General features: G+C 40.2%; 1 long non-coding RNA gene across 1 annotated transcript; it reads left to right on the top strand.

The window, feature by feature from the left end:
• Nucleotides 1-10,936: 10,936 nt before the first annotated feature.
• Nucleotides 10,937-11,416, top strand: LOC138141393 (uncharacterized). Its single transcript, XR_011163132.1, has 2 exons — nucleotides 10,937-11,110; nucleotides 11,163-11,416. It is a non-coding gene; the product is annotated as an uncharacterized lncRNA (long non-coding RNA).
• The last annotated feature ends 9,251 nt before the right edge of the window (nucleotides 11,417-20,667 follow it).

Genomic DNA, 20,667 nt, shown 5'->3' on the forward strand with positions numbered 1-20,667 from the left:
GCCAGAAAAGCATCCGTTGAGTGCTACGTTCAGCCAACGCGCCGCCGCGGACAGATTTGTCTAGAACCTGACCTCGCATACGTCCAAGTGGAGGCCTCTTCGGCGAAGAGCTCCACCCCCAATTCTCTCGACGTCCGGCCCGTGAAGGCCATATCGGGAAAGTGTTGGAACTGCGGCAAGCCCAACCATTCTTTCCGTTCGTGCGCTGAACCCCGGAAGAAATTTTGCTACCGATGTGGTGCTCCGGATTGCACCGTTGCCACGTGCGGTAAGTGTTCGGGAAACGGGACACGGAGGAAGTAGATGGTCGTGAGCATTCCTCCGGTTCTCCTTCTAATATCGACCGCACCGGAATCATCCTCGACTACGTCCTCTCGCATTTACACGGCGATGAGCGTCCATTCCTAAGAGTAAAGATCGCGGGAACTCCTTTTCTCGGGTTGCTCGACTCTGGCGCTTCGCGTACCGTCATGGGCGGTGTCGGTTGGCGAAAATTGCAGAACTTGGGTTTACCTCTCCAACCAAGCGTCGTTGACTGCACGGTCGCCGACGGTCGAATTTGCAAAAGCCTAGGTTCTGTTCGGGCTCCGATTGATCTGTTGGGGAAAGTTCGACTCGTAGAGATACACGTAGTACCCGATCTGACAGAAGGGTTGTTGTTGGGAAAGGATTTCTGGAAGACAATGGAGGTCGTCCCCGACTTAAGCAAAGACGTCTGGTATTTTTCCTCGGACTTGAGCCAGACCGTAAGAGTTGCACCTCTGGGAGACGTCTCCGGATTACTCGACCAGTCATCTCTGACCCCGCAACAAAAGTCCGTGCTGGGATCGTTGATCCGGACACAGTCGCAACTACAGCCTGCGCGTATCGGGAAAGTGAAAGAGGTACAACATCGCATAGAAATATCTTCGGACGTCCGCCCCATAAAGCAGAGGTATTATCCCGTTTCGCCCGCGAAGCAAAAGATAATCGACACCGAAGTTGAGGAAATGTTACGGGAGGGAATAATCGAACCTTCACGAAACGCTTGGTCTTCACCAGTTTGTTTAGTCCCCAAGAAGGACGGATCGTATCGTTTTTGCGTGGATTACCGAAAATTAAATTCCGTTACGAAGCCAGACGCTTACCCGCTCCCGTACATATCTTCAATTTTGGACCAGCTACGCGATTGCCGTTATATGAGTTCGCTCGACATCAAGAGTGCCTTTTGGCAAGTTGAGGTCGCTCCAGAACATCGGGAATTTACCGCATTTACTGTCCCGGGACGGGGACTGTACCACTTCAAAAGAATGCCGTTCGGTTTAATAAATTCGCCGGCCACCTGGCAGCGCATCATCGACTCCGTCGTAGGTGCTGACCTCCAGCCCTACGTCTTCGTATACATGGACGACATTGTGGTCACCTCTTCCGACTTCGACACTCACATTCGTGTCCTAAGACAGATATTCGATCGTCTCCGTGACGCCGGTATAACGTGTAACTGGGAGAAGAGTCAATTCTGTCGCGCCGAATTACGTTATCTCGGCCACCTGGTCGATAGCAACGGCGTGAGACCAGACACCGCTAAGGTGGAAGCAATTCTCAAGATCCCGGAACCAAAGAACGTCTCTGACGTCCGTCGCTTCGTCGGTACTGCCAGTTGGTATCGCCGTTTCGTACCTCATTTCGCTTCCGTTATCGCTCCTCTTGCGCAATTGACTCGCAAGGGCGTCCCATTTTCGTGGACTGAAGAGTGTTCTTCGGCTTTCGTTCGGGTGAAAGAACTGCTCATTTCCGCGCCGATCCTGTCTTCTCCAGATTTTTCGCGACAGTTCGTTGTGCAGTGTGACGCCTCTTCGTACGGTCTTGGTGCCGTGTTGACGCAAACTTTTGATGACGGGGAGAAACCCATCTCCTACCTATCGCGATCGCTAACCCGTGCGGAACGGAACCTGTCCACGACGGAACGAGAATGCCTTTGCGTCATCTGGGCTGTCGAAAAATTACGCCATTATCTGGAGGGAGTCCATTTCGTTGTGATCACCGATCACCACAGTTTACTGTGGTTGAATCGCTTGAAAGACCCTCAAGGTCGTCTCGCCAGATGGGCCTTACGCCTCCAACCCTACGATTTTGAGATCAAACATCGTCCCGGCAAGGACAACGTCGTTCCCGACATGCTGTCGCGATCCGTTCCGATCACCGCCGTCACTGACTTCGATCCGTCTTTCAGCGATACTAAAGACCCGTGGTATCATCGGTTACGGACCGAGGTCGCGGCAAAACCTCTCAAATACCCTCAGTACCGAGTCGAGGACGGAATACTGTTGAAGTACACTCGCTGTCAAATTCCAGAACTGTCCCTCGAACGAGACTACTGGAAGCGAGTCGTTCCGAAAGATTATCGCGTCAAAATTCTCCGACGTTACCACGATGAAGTCACTTCCGGACACGTTGGTATCTTCAAGACCTTTCAGAAAATCCGGACTAGGTACTATTGGCCTAAAATGAAAGCCGACGTAGTGCGTTACGTTGTCGGTTGCAAAGACTGTGCTCAGCACAAAGTGGAGCAGAAACCTCCAGCTGGTCTGATGGGAAAACGTGTCGCCCCTACCGCGCCATGGGAATTGATAAGCTTGGATTTTATCGGCCCATTTCCGCGTTCTGCGCAGGGTTACGTGTACGCGCTGGTCGTCACCGATTATTTCACGAAGTATGTTCTGACATTTCCTATGCGATCGGCGACAGCCAAAGCGCTCACCAAATGCGTTGAAGAACAAATCTTCTTGGTATACGGCACCCCCCGAATGTTGATTTGCGACAACGGCACGCAATTGAGAGGCAGATCTTTTCGAGCGTTGTGCGAGAGGTACGAAGTCAAAATACAGTATACGCCCCATCACTATCCCCGTGCCGATCCGACCGAACGAACGAATAGAGTGGTCAAGACCATGATCGCCACGTACATCAAGTCCGATCATCGCCACTGGTCCGACCATTTGGCCGCAATCGGTTGTGCGATTCGCACAGCATGCCACGAAACCACTGGATACAGTCCGTACTTCGCAAATTTCGGGCGTGAGCACAAAGTCTTGGGTAGCGAACACTATCATCCACTATCTCCCGCGGACCCGCGATTAGAGGACTTTGTTCAAAAGCGTCAGCTAGGTTTCCAGAAACTCTTTGGAGAAATCGCAAACCGACTCCAAACTGCGCACGAGAAAAACAAACGAGTCTATGACTTACGCAGGCGTCCCGTGGACTACCAGCCCGGACAGTTGGTATGGCGCCGAGACAAAAGTCTCTCGGACGCGGTTGGCCACTACACCGCCAAATTAGGCCCGAAATTCGTTGGCCCGTTCAAAATCGCCCGGAAAATCGGTTACGGAACGTATGAGCTGACAGACGATACCGGTATTAAAAGAGGCCATTGGCACGTCCAAGACCTAAAACCTGTTCGAGATCCCTATGATGATGTCACATAAGTAAATTTCACATTGTGATAGGGCTGTAATGACCACACCCCTGGCGCATCCTAAACCACATAAATAGGGCAAGCTCCCCTATGGTCATAGACGAATCAAACGCGCCCTCTGTCGACTCGGTCGACTCTAAGAGCTAAACTTTGTTTTGAATTTTTGTTTTTTTAAATCTCGGATTTATCCCCTTGCCGTGGTGCAGTAAGATCGTGGTCGGTATGGTTGTCATTATCGTTATCGTTTGGTTTTGGCCGTTAGTCGGTCCTTGTAACCCTAACCCACCACCTTCAAGTTTCTCAATTTCGACATTCCTTTTTGTTACCGATTTCGTCTTTGTTGTTGTCTTGACATCTAGCTGGTTTTGGGGAGCAATCCACCACAAAACCAGGCTAGACCCAAGTGTTTTCTTCCGATCGCGAGGTCCACGAGACCGAAAAATTCCTGGCAGTTGGCGCAGGTCGGAGAAGATTTTGCAGTGGAACATGGCAGGTGGACACGACCGTCGTTGAGTTGGATCTTCTTTCAATTTATCTCTATGTTTCTTTCTCCACATTTCCGTTCCTCTTGCGAGTGTGTCGCTCGACCGCCATGTGCACCGCACCTCTTCTTCGAGATATTTTGTTTTATAGACTTTGTTACCGGAGTAGTCATTCGCTCTGTTTAAGCGTCGAAGCGGCTATACGGCTTCACATCAATTTCAGGCTGGTACGTCTACATTGTACTGGGTCAGTGGAAACCCCGGGCTTCACCCTAAAAAGTCCATCCCGCCTCTCATTTTTTTTGTTTTTTTTGTTGGCAGAGGTTCAAAGAAAAATTTTCTTCAAAAATTTTTCTTTTGGAGGAAAAGAGGGCCTTGTCACCCTTGGTTTTTCGCCCAACATACCTCTTCAGGAATCGTTGGTTGCCTACAAAATTCCCTCTTTTGCTAGCGCGAAGACAAGCGCGCGCGCGACTCCTTCGAGAATATTCCATCTTATCAGGAGAATCTTCACTCACCTTTTTTCTCTTCTGAATCTACCGTGCCACGTGCCTTTGCGGACCGTTTCGTTCGAGTGAAATCAATTTATTACCTGGTGCCAGGGATCTTCGTATTCGTCGAAACCTTGTGGATGGTGTGCTGTATCGTCTCCGTGTGGAAAATTTGAGCGCACCCTTCCAACTCCGCTTAGGGAGGATTTTGGTCCAAACGCTAAGGCTCGTGACGCAATCGAAGTAGACTCCTGCGAGGCATTTCCCTTGCCTGAGGGTATAGGTGAGTCTTCATGTAGACAATGTGCTACACGTAGTACTCCTCTAGGGAATCCTCCATCTCCACCCCCTAGACTTCGACCCCAACCGTCTTACGTCGAGGTCAAGAGAAAACCGTGCGTCGGGCTCATCGTCGACGCGCCCGAGACCTCTGTGGCTCCAGTCTCGTCTCTAGAACCGTCAGCTCCGCTCAAAGGACTTTGCCACCACATCCCCGAACGACTGGGAAAGGACACACTCCTCTACGGCCCCTGAGCGCGGACTGCTCCTGGAGACCGGCAAGCCACCCCTCTTATTCGACTCAATTTCATTTTATCTAACCTTTTTTTAATATCTTACTAACCATATCACAATTTACAAACTAACTCAATCTAGCAAGTGAAATAGCTCACTTACTTTTGTTATATATATATCACATTATAACCTTGTTAACATCTCCGCGTAGACATCAGCGAGATTCGCTTATTGTAAAGCTCTGCGGAAATAGCTATTTCGGCCGGATTGCTGGAACCGAGTTTCCACCCCTTTTTATTGTACATTTTTATATCAATTCACATTTATATTTATATCAATTCATATATTTATCCATTCATATATTTATATCAATTCAAATATAACTACAGTCATTTCAATTACATTCAATTTTCACTTACATAGTGTGTATCAATACTACCCCCCCTCAGCTCGCCCGTCTGTATTTTTTTGGTTTCGCCTGTTTGAATAGCGCCTAGGTCCAGCCACGTCCACTTTGTGCGTTTCTTTTCGTTCTCGCGAACTTCAAACACCTCTCCTGGCCAGGTCAGCAGGCTACTTGCGGGGCCTGCTACCAAAAGAACCCTCGACTTCGCCGCAAGTGGCGCCCTGAGATCGAGCTAGCCCAAGTATTGTGCCCTCTGGCCAGTTTGAACCGTGGCAATTTGCAACGCCTTATCGAGCCTTACCGAGTTTCGTGAATGACCCCCTAAGTAGGTATGTGGAGAAGTGCATACTTAATTCATTAATTTTTCAGAATAAAGATAGGGTTATTCACGACAGGGGTATTTCTGAATTTCTTTTTGCCACATCCCATTATACACATTGCAACAATATCTTGACTTCAAATTTTGAAAATAATTATAACTGAATCCACGATGGCTCTTAGTCCTGTCTCTTTGACGTTAAAACAAAAAATCTTTGTCAATTCGAAAAATTTGTTTTTACAATAACCACGAAAAGACTGACATGCTCCTCATTTATGGAGAGTGTGGAAAGAATTCTATTCTAAATTCTAAAATCTCCCAATCTCTCGCTGAATGAAGTACAGTCGTTGACCAAAATAAAAAAGGACAAAGTGTTACCTTAGACAGTTTTACAGTTCAAAGATTTGTGTAGTGTAACTGAGGCGTATGTGTCTCAGATTACAACTTGATTTGACTTGACGATTGATTTACAAAAAGTTAGGTTGTGTTTTTTCACTTGTCATCTCGTCACTGTCACTTTGTTCAATTGAATGATTCTGAGTTTTTGAAATATTGTCGAATGATGACACTTATCAGAATTGTTTTTTTATTTTTGACACATAATTTTAAAAAAATAATCAAATTGAATAATAACAGTATCGGCAATAATTAACTGCATATAGGGCATTCATTTTAAATGTTGGGTAAAGTTGTAAACTCAAAACATCATAAATTACGAAAGCGGCAAATTTTCATTGTATTGGTACCGGAAAGTAGTATAGTAATCCCTCTGTTCATATAAAACTGGTACATAAAGGGTGTTTTTTAAAATTTGGCGTCGAAGTAGGCGTTGGAGAGTCGATTGAGATCGCACCACTCGTGTAATAGCGTAAGATTTAAACAGCTGATCCGTGATCCGTAACCTGTATAGTGCGTTCACAATCGACAGTTCAACGCCTACTTCGACGCCAAATTTAAAAAAACACCCGTTATACCTACCAGTGTGTACCACGTCGTACTTTCACCATCTTATCGACGAGCAAAAGAAAGAGTCGTTAAAATATCCACAAGTAAATAGTTATTTAATGAACTAGTTTGTTAATGAAGGCGATTCATAATCGAAACTGTTTAAAACACGAACGAGTGTAGCCAGTGAGTGCCTTTAATAGTTGAGATTATTAATCGCCCATTAACAAACGAGTTGATTACAAAATTTTTTAGTTGACCGCAAACTTTTTTTTTGTGACAAAATTTCAAATTAAAAAATCAAAACCAATTTCATCTTTTTCGATAAAGATTAGACCTTATAAAATATGTACCATCGGCTGCATAGAAATCTAGTACAGCCAAATTTACACAATTATCGTTCACGTCAAGTTAGGAGTATAAATTTCTGTTCTCATTCACTACTGATACTATCACTACCTTCTATCGGTTGCAACGTGGCACTTTGCAAAATTCAGGTAGAGTAAGATTTGACACTGTACTAGATTTCTATGCAGCCGATGGTACCTTCATACTTTTTTTGTCTTCAGGGTAAGCCATTTTTAAATTTTTCAACACTTTCTAGTCACTTTTCCGCAAAGAGTGTCAACACCATTCACATTCAATTTCACGTAAAAATCACGGTTGCTAAGAAAACCTAGTTACCTTTGAAAAATATGACATGCGAATTATAACCAAAAAGATTGGTTTTTGAAAAAGTGAATTCCTAATTGTGCAGTTATGGACCTATAAAATATAGAAAACCCTGCTGCACTACCTGCTGCGGTGCAAACAATGCATGTCCGAGGTTGTTTATACAGGCCGAGTCATCTTTTACCGCCGGTGGCAAAATTGACCTTAAAAATTATAATTTCACTTTCATATTTTGCAGACCTAATTTATTATCCATAAGGCACATAATATCAAAAAATGGAATTTATAAGTTAATTATGTCAAATTTTGGCATTTTCTCAAGTATTAATTGTTTAATTTATTCAATCGAGATCGTAGTTTAAATCAGAGCGACCGCAGGGAGCGAGGATTTAATAGATCGAGATTTTTAAACTATAAAACACGCGTTGTCTTCAAGATTTTTTCTAACACTAACATCTTATCAGAAATTTATATAAATTCATAAATTATTCGAGGCGCGTCACAATACACAAAATCCGGAGGTTGCCGTGGATACTATGGTAATAATATCAACAAATTTGGAAAAAAACAATTTTCATCGTTGAAATGTGCCAAAACGTTTCAGAAGAAATAAGAAAAAAGGGGCAATTTGTTACCAATGAAGTCTAAAAGTGCATACGAAAAGGTGTGTGTTTCGTTTCAAGGCCGGAACAATAAAAAAAAGCATCACGGAGGTAACGGAAGATGTCATTTTGGCTTTTCTTGATATGGGGTAAGTGTGTAGAACTTCATTAAAAGTTAATTCACACTACGGCAAGAATCGTTTGAAGAAAATGTAAAGATTGCCAGTTTTCGATGGCCGGGCACTTGCATTGGATGAAACAGCAGAAGTTAAAGAAGATGTTAGGAACAAGAGCACGAAGCTAATGTTGCAGTTCCAATTCAATAATTGTACTTTTCACTTTTGTGATAATTACTGTAAAAATGATGAATAAAATGTTACATGAATGATATGTGTCAGCGTATTTTATGACTCTATAAGACACATTGCTATTGACGACGTGTCTTATAGAGACAAGCGTATTTTATGGGTGTGAGCTCAAATGCACCATGGAAACAGTATAAGGGGTCTACGAGGTTTCGCCGCAGCCGTTTCGCCGTGGCCGATTCGCCGCCGCCGTTTCGCCGCCAGTCGTTTCGCCGCTGGGCCAGTTCGCCGCGGCCGTTTCGCCGCGGCTGTTCCGCTCCTGATCTTTTTTTAGCCACCTGTTATAGTTATTTTTCTTGTCAGTGTCATTTATTTATTAATGGATTAATTGCGTCACAACGCCCCAGAGGGTTCTCTGGTACCTGAACGTTAACCTTATATTTTTATATTCTGAAAATTTGTCATTGTGTACCTACCTATAGTAAAATAATCAATTTAATCCTTATCCAATTTTGTCTTTACCAAATCCTACAGGTATCCTCGCCCTTAAGATTTTTTTAAATGGAATTTTGACGAGGGGGGTATTAAAAATAGATTAGGGGCTATTCTGTATCGAGTACGTTAAAAGTAAAGCATACGTTAAAAGTTCGGACTTTGACAGACCTTTAAATTGGGGAGACAAATTTGCTATTCTGTAACTTCAGAATAACGTAGACCGATAAAATGGTAAAATATAACGTAGGTACGACAAGTTGATTGTGAACGAGCCTTAGCGCTTGCGCACTGAGAATTAAATTCATATTTGACAGTGTTAGGATTGAATCATAGACAAATGAACACACTCAACGAAGTGTGTTCATTTGTCTATGGATTGAATATAAGTGAAAAGTGAGGTTAACGTAATGTAAACAAGAGTGATTGGTGAAAAGACAGTAATAATTGTGGAAGGCAAGTACTTGAGTATTTGGATTTATTGTGTAATTTTTGTTTCCGATTTTGACTATCTGATGTGGTGCTAGTGCGTATCTTTGATATCCATGAGCAGACGCCTGACATTGGGGTGAACATTAATGTGTTGGGTGTTGATACGCATAACAGAAGAGAAGAAAGAAGTAGAAAACGCAAGCATCCCCAAACTAATGTAATAAATATCGCAGAAAAACATGAAGGGTGCCCAGTCCAATATAAAGCTGGCCAATGAGGTGTTGACTCGTGCTACCAAACGCCAAAAAAAGAAGCATGTCAGTGCTACATTACAATATAAATTTTAGTCATAATTTTCATAAGGATTGTTTTAAGTATATAATGAAATAAACATTTAAATAATGCATATCTATTTTTAATTGGAAAAATTGGGAAGTGCTGCATGAAACCAATCTTGTTGATTTAAAAAATGAAAAGTTTATAATTATTGTAAAAACTCACAGAACATAACCCAAAAATGAAGATACACTGGGCAAAAAAACGGTCTGTTAATTTAAGGGTCGGAAATCGTCGACCCATAAAAATAACGTACTTCCTCCCAAATTTGACGTACGTACGACAAAATTTTAACAGGATGCGCAGATACAGAATAGCTTTTTCGATTTGACGGAGCTTTAAAATTTTATCGGTGTGTTACTTTTAACGTACTAGATACAGAATAGCCCCTATTATCAGTGACTCTCATTACGTTGATTCTTTGGAAACGACATTACGACTTAAAATTTGTTATGTATAATGTGAGGTTGAACACCATATTTTTCTCACCTGGTCGATTAAAAGACGTGTTGGTTGAGATGAATTTATTGGTCTGCGTGTTACTGCATTGGGTCTATTAGCTATGTACAAAGTTTTTATAAACAAGGTGCAAGTAACCTGGAAAAACCCCTGGTGTGACGTGACTCGTGTAGACATATTCAATTTTTCACCCAAGGGACACCAGATGAAGATGGTGGTACCGACCGTTACATTGTAATTTTACCCTAAAAATACTTTACGATAAGAGTCATTTTTGTCTTCTTCATAATTCTTGTCAAATCAGGTAGAAACTCCGAACGAATATTCAATCCCTCATCTGCATGGAGCGTTCTTAGTATGTAAATAGTAGATTTAATAGTAAGTAATACTTGAGGAAATACAACTACACAATGCCGCTCTCTGTATTTGGTGAATATTATAGTTTTATTGGGCGGGCTTTCAGGGTCAGATATACAGTATGTCCCCGGATTGAGTTTGCCTACAAGAGGGAAAAAATATTTTTGATTTTACGCAAAAACTTCAGAGGAATGACACTTTTTGCTTCATTTGAAGCTCCCGTTTCTGTTATTAAAAAGATGAGTCAGTGCTCTGATTCTCTGATTGACATAATATAAAATATCGGGTGTTCATTTAATATTCTGGTAGCATTACCTATGGAAATATTTTGTTTTTGTTAAGGCACGTAGTCGTTTGAACTTCCGGTTAGTAAAATTAGAGTAGAACTGTCACATTTTGACATTTCCGTTCAGAGACGTTTATTTTTTGCTGGTGTTCACGTTAGAGCAGAAAACGTTTTTGATTGAAACTTATTTTCGCAATCGCAATGGTTTGAAAGTGAATGGTTCATGGATCTACTCCGTACAAAACTGCTTAGAAGAGTTTATCGCCGAATTTCCCAATGTTATTGTTGACGGAAAACCTTCGAAGATAACCTGAGCCGGTGTGTAAAGTTGTTTGGTGAAACTGGAGGCGTTTGCCAAAGAAAAACCACAGGTCGGCCGCTAAAAGGCACTGCTGCTGGTATGGAAACTGCAAGGGAAATAATGCAAAATGCGCCCCACACTTCAATACGTCAGTTATCGCAACAAACTGAACCTTGTGTAGGAAAGTAGGAACGTGCCACAAATTGTTACGAAAAGATGTACAGTTGTATCCTTACTGTATGACAGTGGTAATTGAAGGTCATTTTCATGATTTCAAAATCAATTTTTTTAAATTCATTGCTGGTTTTAGGCAATATAAATGCAGCAAAGTATCGACAGAAAATTTTGGAACCATTTTTTGAGGAACTGCATGCTGATGAACTGCAGGAAGGATACTTTCAACAGGATGGAAAAATTAGAGGAAAAATTGAAGAAATTAATAACGCCCCGAATATGTTAGAAAATGTAATAAATGCATTAAAAATGCGAACATTAAAGTGTAGCGAAGAAGAAGGTAGACATTTCCAGCACCTCATTTAATAAATTGATTAATTTGTGCGTGAATTGTAATTGTGTTAATTTTTATCATAATTCGTGTCAGGCTGTTATTTTATAGTGAGGTTATGTCGTATTTTAACGCTGCGACATCCGTTTTTCAAAACAACAGATTTCCATAGGTGATGCTACCAGAATATTAAATGAACACCCGATAAATGCATTTTGTATTTTTTCTTCCGTTTATTATTTCCTTCATACATATAAAAAGCCGTAGTTGCTATGGTTTTTCTGGCTTTTATATCGGTTAAATTTGAAACGTCAAAATTTAGCCGGGTAAATATCTATGTGTCAAAATTTACTCGCTCCGAATTTTTTGAAATCATTGTCAAAAATGTTGCAAATAATTCGTTATAAAATCTATTTGTTCATAATAATTCAGGAAATAATCATTCCGAATGCCCCGCTTGCATGAAAATAACCTGATTAAATGTTGACGTTTTTTGTCGCAACGTTTTGCTTAAATAAATATTTCTGGTAAATTTTCCCCCCAAAATCCCTCGTGCTACGACATATTTCTAAGCAAAACCTTTTGACAAAACGTCAAATTTTAATTGGTTATTTTCATGCACTTGGAATGTTACTGTTGAATATATTTTAAAATTTATTTTATCACAGTAATAAGTCAAACTTGAGTTTTTTTTTTAATGTCAGGTAGATATTTTGATGTAACATTGTTACTCGATTACATACATTCATTGACCTGTGTTTTTTTTTTAACTAAACGTAAGGACTAAGTATGGGCAATGTTCGGAGTTAAATATAATATATGTATAAATAAAATGACCGGTATACACTCTAGTGGTCTAGAATAACATTCAAGTTTCTAGAAATGTGGGTTGCATACTCTGTAAATATTGAATCTTTCATGACAGCTGTGATGAGATTCAAATGGCGGCGAAACGGCCGCGGCGAATCGGCCGCGGAGAAACGGCTGCGGCGAAACGTCCCATTTGATCAAGTCTTGAAAGTCTCCCTTTGTTTTATCCAAATTCTGTCACAAAACACGAATATGGAAGATAATCTTTCATGTACGCCCACTGAAATACGTGAAATTGCCAAAAATACGGTCGCGAATTTGTTGCCTGGTAAATCCTGATAAATAATTCTTTGCACATTTTGTAATTTAAACTGACACGCATGACAGATAAAGCTTTGCCAACCTAAAAATTTTCGTAAAATGTTCCGTGAAATAAGGACATCCCAGATGATGACGTCGCGTTCGTTAATATGTCTATTAGAGAATCAAAATAGAGGCAAATTACAAAAAATCAATTTTAGCATTTGGTATTATTGAAATAAACGCATTTTGATATTCAAATTTGTATTTGCTTCATGATTTACGACATAATGTCCCAATATCTTAACAATAAGGGCTTTATTGCCACAGCAGTGGGTCCTTTACAAATTTTATTGTAAATTCACCTAAGCAGGTCAGTTTTACAGGGTAGTCATTGTTAAGGAAAATTTACAACCCTAAAAGCCAACAACTACCAATAAAAGCAATTTTTCCATTAAAATCGATATAATTCAAAAACTATCAAAGATTTTTCGAAACGGGTTGCAGATATTGATTTTATACGTCATTAGCCCCATTGTGATGCAAACATTTAAACATGAATTTTTTTTTTTTAAACAGTTTTTTATAAATATCTGCTCATAGAAAAAAAAAATTGAAATCAATTATATACCGGCTGAAAATAAATTTTTCGACAAATCAAATCTGTAAATTTCATAATTTTTTCTCAATTCTTAAGGGTGATTTTGCCACCGGCGGTAAAAGATGAATCACCCTACATCAAAATATCATCAAAACGTCAAAATCGCAGAAATCGTTGATTAATGAAAAATAGTGTGTTAATGAGGTCCATTAATAACACTATATTTTAGAAAAAATAATTCATTAATATTGAAATTAACAAGCGGTTAACGGAAAAAAAAAATTAAAACACATTTTGTGAACAGTGACCAAAAAAATGTAGAGAATGTTGATTTTAAGTATTGTATTTGACAAATAAGATTGGTAAATAAAGAAATAAGAGTAATTAGTAAAGTATCCATTACATGTACCTATGTATATTTTAAAGTAAGTAATAAATAAATAATAAAATAAGTAAACAAATAAAAAATTAATCGTCATCTGAATCAAATTCACTAGATGATTCACCAGTATTGGCAACAAATCAAATATTAATGGTTCCACTTGGTCTTGCAAGTTTTATTATAAAATCCAACATTTAAAATGAATGCTCTATAGCATAAAATTCATAATAGATACAGGGGCCGGGCAAATAGCTGACCCCCAGTATTATGCTCCCGCGCCGGTAGTGCAACCATCTAAGCAATACATGCAGCAAACTGAAGAAATATTCCTCCTGACGCAACCAGTAGCACCCCAGATTCCTATTTGCCGACAGCAACAACCAATTATACAAAACTTTCAGCAACAAAGTCAAGATCTCCAAGTATCTCATCAACAGGGGCAATCAGAATGGACTGCCGTGATAAACAAAAAACTCCTAAGAAGTCCTGAACTACCTACTGAATGCTAAAAACAGACAGGCGTCCCCTTTACAAGAAAGACCAATTTTTATTAGAAAGAGTGCAACATGCAGTAACTAGATGGTCGCCGGATTTGTCACACTTGCCATACGAAGAACGTTTGAAAATGTTAAAAGTTTAGCAACTTGAAGTGAGATTCGATAGAACTGATTTGATTCAAATGTTTCGATTAACGCATAATCTTTTTCCTGAAGAAATGGAAAACTTTTGTTTACTTAGTGAAGGAAGACGATTGCGTGGGCATGAATTTAAAATTGCCAAAGAATCATTTAAACAACCACCAGGCAACATTTCTTAACAAACCGTGCTTTTGGAACACTCTTCCAACTTTGATTGTCGATGCTGCAAACGTTAGCCAGTTTAAAAAGCGTTATGATCAACACAAGGGGAATCATGACTAAAATTTCAATATACCTATAGTACCTATACCGGGCGTAGAACTGGTTTACGAGACATAGGATTTTACATGTAAAAATAAATAGTTTCAATTATTGGCTCCCCTAATAATTTTACGGCAAAATAGTTAAAATGAAAGATGGAGAGAATTAAAATTAATGTCTAATTTCAGTCTTACTTTTTTTTCTAACATCTTGTGGTACTGAAAGAAAGGCAAGAAAGAAGTTGACACAAAAACAGTAAAAAGTACTACTAAGCATGAAATTGTATTTCTTTCTTTAAATGTTATTATGGAGGATCTTTTTTAAGCAACTTCCAAGCAACATTTGCTTCAGGTTTCCCAGACCGATCAATTCCTGCCACAGAAACAATTGGAAGAATTGTAGAGAAGTTTGAACATTTAATGGAAGATACATTTTCATTTATCCTGTAGTCCTGTACGACTTCATTTGAAGGGCAAATTAAAAGACAATTAAATAATAGAGAAACCATCCAACAAATACATAGTATTTTAAAAGTCAAATTTCACGGCTAGTGCTACTTTTTAGTATTTTTGTGTTAACTCCTTTTTTGCTTTTCTTTCAGTACCACAAGATGTTAGAAAAAAACAAAGAGTGGAATTAGACAGTATTTTTAATTCTCTCTAACTTTCATTTTAACTATTTTGGCATAAAATTATTAGGGGAGCCAATAATTGAAACTATTTATTTTTACATGTAAAATCCTATGTCTCGTAAACCAATTCTACACCCGGTATATGCATATAGCCTCCGCCTTAGCTCATCTGACAATATTAATTAATTAAATTTTACTCCTTAATCGTTTAAACAAAATTGCGTAAAAGGTTTGCCTCCGCAATTTAACTTAATTTAATAATAATAATAATATTATATACCTGACACTATAGCAAATATAAAACAAAAGTCTTTACATGGGAGATATTTTAAAGAACTAGAACAACCAGAAATTAATATTCAAGCTTCTCATGCATGGCTTAAAAAATCAAATATTCATCCTGAGACTGAGGGTTTTATATTTGCAATACAAGATCGTGTTATAAATACAAGAAATTATAAAAAACACATATGCGGTTTACAATCGATCATTGATAAATGTAGGATTTGCGGAACTGAAGAGGAAACCATTGAACACATCATTTCTTCTTGCACCGTTTTGACTCAAAGCGAATATAAAAAACGTCATGATATATTCGCAAAAATTATACACATGAATTTAGCAGTTAAATTCAACTTATTAAAGGATACACAACCACATTATATTTATAAACCAGAAAGTTGTTTGGAAAATGACAATTACAAATAATATTTTGATCGTACAGTTTTAACTGACATTCATATTCAGCATAACAGACCAGACATTATTATTTTAAATAAACAACAAAAGCAAGCATATCTTTTAGATATAGCTGTTCCAAATTCCCATAATATAACACAAACATATAACACAAAAATTAATAAATATTTTTAGAGCTCTCCGCAGCGGAGCAACATTCCCATCCCGATCCCGCTTCCAGCACCAGCTCCGACCCTGCTTCCGAACCCGCTTCTGAGTCTGACTCCAACCCAACCCCGACTTCCGACCCGTTCATTCCCCTATTTAGTGAACCAGGCCTTGCCACTCATCCCCTGTCTCCGGCCCGTTCATTCCCCTAGTGAGTGAACCAGGCCTTCCCGCTCATCCCCCGTCTCCGGCCCGTTCATTCCCCTAGTGAATGAACCAGGCCTTCCCGCTTCCTTCCGGTAGCCGCCAACCCGGCAACCCAGTTACGACCGGGAACCGGAGCGAGATGGGCAGCCGAGACGGTTATGCCGCCCACCCAAGAATCCACCCCAAGTGTGGCAGTGCCAATTTCAGTGCCCGTGCCTAGTTTTCCCGTGTTGACACAAGTACCCGCGTCTAGTGCACCAGTGCTGACTCCGGAGCGGTCGTCCAGGCCAGTGAGAGTGCAGGACTGGAGAGTGACATTCAACGGCAAGGGGGACCCGGTCGCCTTCCTCGAGCGGGTCGAGAAGTTGTGTGAGTCCGATGGTGTCAACGCCGACCAGTTGCTGCTCCACCTACCCGGACTCCTACAAGGTGAGGCTGCCGCCTGGTTCCGGAACAATCGTCATCGGTGGTGTGACTGGAGCCACCTCTTTGAAGACGTTCACCATCGACCTGGACGGGGAGCGAGTACAGTCACCGCCGACCGCGCCGAATGACTGGCCGCTCCTCGAAGAATCCGACCATCGACCACACGTCACCGTCCAGATCTTAGGTGAGTCGTATGCCGCCCTAGTGGACACCGGAGTCGCCGGTTCGTTCATTGGGGATTACCCCCGCGACAAGTGCTACCGGCACCTTCGCCCTGCCTCTCCAACCATCCAGTCGGCCCGGATGGCCAACGGCCAAGTGGACGCCATCACCGAGGCCTACTGGATATCCCTGAAGATGGGGACGACGACCATTCAAGGAAAGTTCCACCACCTGCCGCACCTGCCGTCCGACATCGTGCTGGGCATCGACATCCTGCGGCGATACCCCTTCACCATCGACCTGGAGGAGAGCAGCGCCTCGTTACGTTCCCCAGCCGCCGAGGACGCGGTGCAGCCGACGCCGGCGCACCCAGCCTTACAGGTCAGTGACAATCCGCCACTTACTCTTTTCGTAGACGAGGCGCCTCGCCTTCGGCAGTTCCTCGCGGAAGAACTTCTCCAGTGTGACACCTGACACCATCCGAGGACTAACACCACTGGCCCAACACGAAATCAGGCTTCCGCATCTGGAACCCGTGAAGCAGAGATACCGACCACAGAACCCGTTCATGCAGCGAGCTGGGCATCATTGATGTGGATAGGATGCTTGCTGAAGGTGTAATCGAGCCGTCGGAGAGTCCATGGAGTTCGCCTATTGTCCTGGCCAAGAAGAAGTTTAGTTTTAAGTCTTGGTTCCGACGCCCCGGAAGAACCCCGTTTATTCTCGTTTCGCAGAGGAGTTTAGTTCTGAAAGTTCCGTTTGGATCAAAGAAGAAGTTTTTAGTTTCAAGTTTTGTTTCGAAGAAAAGTCTTAGTTTTGACAGTTTCGTTTGAGACATCGAGGATATTTTCAGTTTGAAGTTCCGCCGCTTTCGCAAGAAGGAATGGATGTTCAGTTGGCCGTCTTGACTTTTATCGCCGCCGCCCTGGAAGGAAGAAGCGCCTCCGTGAAACCCGGAAGTCCGCATAAGAAGAAAGCCCGCCGTCCGGTCCGCCTCCACCGGGAGCAGGAACCGTTAAAAAGGAATTTCGACATACACACTCAGTTCTCAGTTGAAACTATCCGTTGTTTGAGAAAAAACCACAGTGCCAGAAGGCATGTCTTCAAAGTGTAAAAATGTTGCTATATGTATAATTTTACTTTCAACATTTCGAAAGAAGAAGGCAAGAAAACGGTACTAGGTAAAAAATTGACTGCTTCAACGGCAGACATTGTTACATACAGGGTGTAATCGAAACACACGGAATAATTTTAACCACGAGCTGCTTCATGTAGAACTAGGAAAAAATATTTAAAAAATTCTATGTCAAAAAATAAATTGGCGTTTAATTTTTGAGGTACAATTTTTTATAATTGCTTTTAGTCTTCTACGTTGTCCGACAACCTCGTAGGTAAAATTTCGGCACATTTTTAAAATACACAATGCGACGTAACCTCTAGGAAATATACTTTAATAACAAGGAAACCCCATTTGACGCCGTGGTTTAATGACTGGTTATTCGCCTCCTCCAACAATGTGATTTTGTCATAGTAAAAATTGTTTGACGCTTGTTGATAAACGTCAGAAAGAAAAAATGGCAATTTTCGTGCAAGTTGATTTGTTGTATCGGGTGTCAAAAAGGACGGACGAAAAATTTCTTTTTTTTTTTTGTTTTGGCTTTTGGAAGTTACAACTAAAATACCTGTAAAACTAAACAATCCTATCCTGTTATTGAGTGTATGTCGATTTTCAATGGTGTCATCAAGAGATATCCAAAAATTCCTTCCACGAATACATTTGGAATCGTTTCAAAAATTAATTGCTCCCTAGAATTCGAACTTTTAGGGAAATAACGTTTTTCATGTTGTGTGTAACTAGAATTTTCAAAAGTAATTTTGAATGCCTAAGATTGGTTATCATGAATTGAGAGATTAAGTCCAAATAAATATGCCGCCAGACACAAAAATTGATTGTGAAACGAAAAAACATCTATCTCTTAGAAAGAAATAGAGCCATATGCAACTGTTAAGGCCAATTTATAGTTCCGTAACATGTACACTTCTATTAAAAAAAAAAAGCGTACACGTATTAAGGGCTACTGTAAGTGGGATAATTAATTTAATCGTTTGCCTTTTTCTATAAATTTATGAATAAAAGTTTGAGTTGTGTTTGTAGTATTTGGTAATGCTTGCCTAATGAATAAGGCAAAAAATTTACACACTTTAAAATCTCTGAAAAATACATCGATACAATCCAGCTATCAGCAAATAGCAGATAGCAGATAGTAACAACAAATAAAAGATAAGTTTACAATATGACAATTTAACCAAAATTGGGCTCACTACTTGTACAGTTGCGGCCGTTGAAAACTCAGACACTTTGACAACGCCAAACTTTTAGCTTTGTAAATGGTATTGAAAGTGACGTTTCTCAAAATGTCACTCAAACATTATCCACATTAATTTCTCTCGCACCGTCCCTCAGTCAAACACATTTTTGCAAATCAGATAATTGCGGCATTTCAAAAGTTACGCGCGATTCTGACCTAATATGTCAAATACTGACACTGACTTTATAATCCTTGATGAAAATCCTGTTTACGCTAATCAAATTTCGGAATTTATACAGAGTGTTTAAATTTTTCCTGTCTGAGATTTCAACGGCCGCAACTGTACGCTTTTTTTCTGAATAGAACGGTACGTATGGCATAACATAGCAAAATTGAATCCTATTGAATCCTATTGAATCAAATGTATTCATTTATAGATCCGTTAACATAAGTCCGCATCGGTTTACATGTGAATTGGCCAATTTCAATTATTATGTTATGTACTCGTACTATGGCGGCCAAAAAATTTTAGCCGTCAATTTCTGTCATTTCAAAATTGTAAGCCATGCTTTATTGTCAGTATGATTACCGTCTTGACTTTGACTATGATTGGTAGTTTTTGGGTGGTAAATTTCAAAACTCGAAATTATTTTGTCATTTTCTACCGTGTGAGCAAGAAGTACTGATTGAGTTGGCAATAAATTCTGGTGATTTTTGGTGACTTTTATGTCATGTTCCAACGAGAAAACCATTTTATTAATAAAAGATTACAAAAACCAAGACGTTTAAACTTGATATGTATACCAGCTGTCAGTAATGTCAATAAAACAAACCGAAATAGGTACAATTCACAGTCTTGAAAATTTTATGTAAAATTTTTTTTAGCAACTGAAACAGTTATTGTTGCTCACCCTGTACTACACAAACGTTTACCTCAGGTTATCTATGTACGACTGCTTTAATTTTGTTTATTCATATCGGATTTTTGGAATAATCTGAGCTTTAAACAGTTTTATTGTTTGACACTGTCAGAATTTGAGAATTTTCTCCTGTGTGAACGGATTTTGATGAATTTGACAACTTGTCAAAACGAAACGTCAAGCTAATTTTAAAGATTTTCAGCCATTTGGAGCCTTTGGGGGGGCTCGTCGAACAAAAAAACGTTGTATTCAACTCGTTCTTGTGTAATTTGCGCTTTTTTGGCACTCGTGGACCTTTAAAACTCTCGTTTCACTCGAGTTTTAAACTGCCCCACACATGCCAAAAAAAGCCCAAATTACGCACGAACTCGTTAAATAAATAACTATAAATTGATTGTTAGAATCACAATATGAATGTCAAAATGACAAAAATCGAAAGTGGGTTTACGGTTCCTAAATGTTTTTTTCTATTTCCTTCTCTAAAGTGTCACATTTTGCACTGACAAATAGTGTATAAAACGTCACTTTAAAAACGATTGTTCATTAGTCACAACTTGGTGTCCATTCGGGCGTTTTCGGGATATTAAACACGCTCGAAGTTTCTTTAAACACGGCTTGAATTTTTTGGACATACAGGGTCTCCCAGAACTGGCGGACCAAAATAATACGGTGAATTCATCATCTTCTGGGAATAATAGGAAAAATGTTCAAAAAAATCTATCTTAAATAGTGATTAGGAAAGAAGCAATTTAAACTGACCAATGCTGTTGTTGATGTTAAGTTACCTATTAATTAGTTTTCCTGCTATATTTGTAAC

This window comes from Tenebrio molitor, chromosome 1 (assembly GCF_963966145.1).
Source record: "Tenebrio molitor chromosome 1, icTenMoli1.1, whole genome shotgun sequence".
Taxonomy (NCBI): domain Eukaryota; kingdom Metazoa; phylum Arthropoda; class Insecta; order Coleoptera; family Tenebrionidae; genus Tenebrio; species Tenebrio molitor.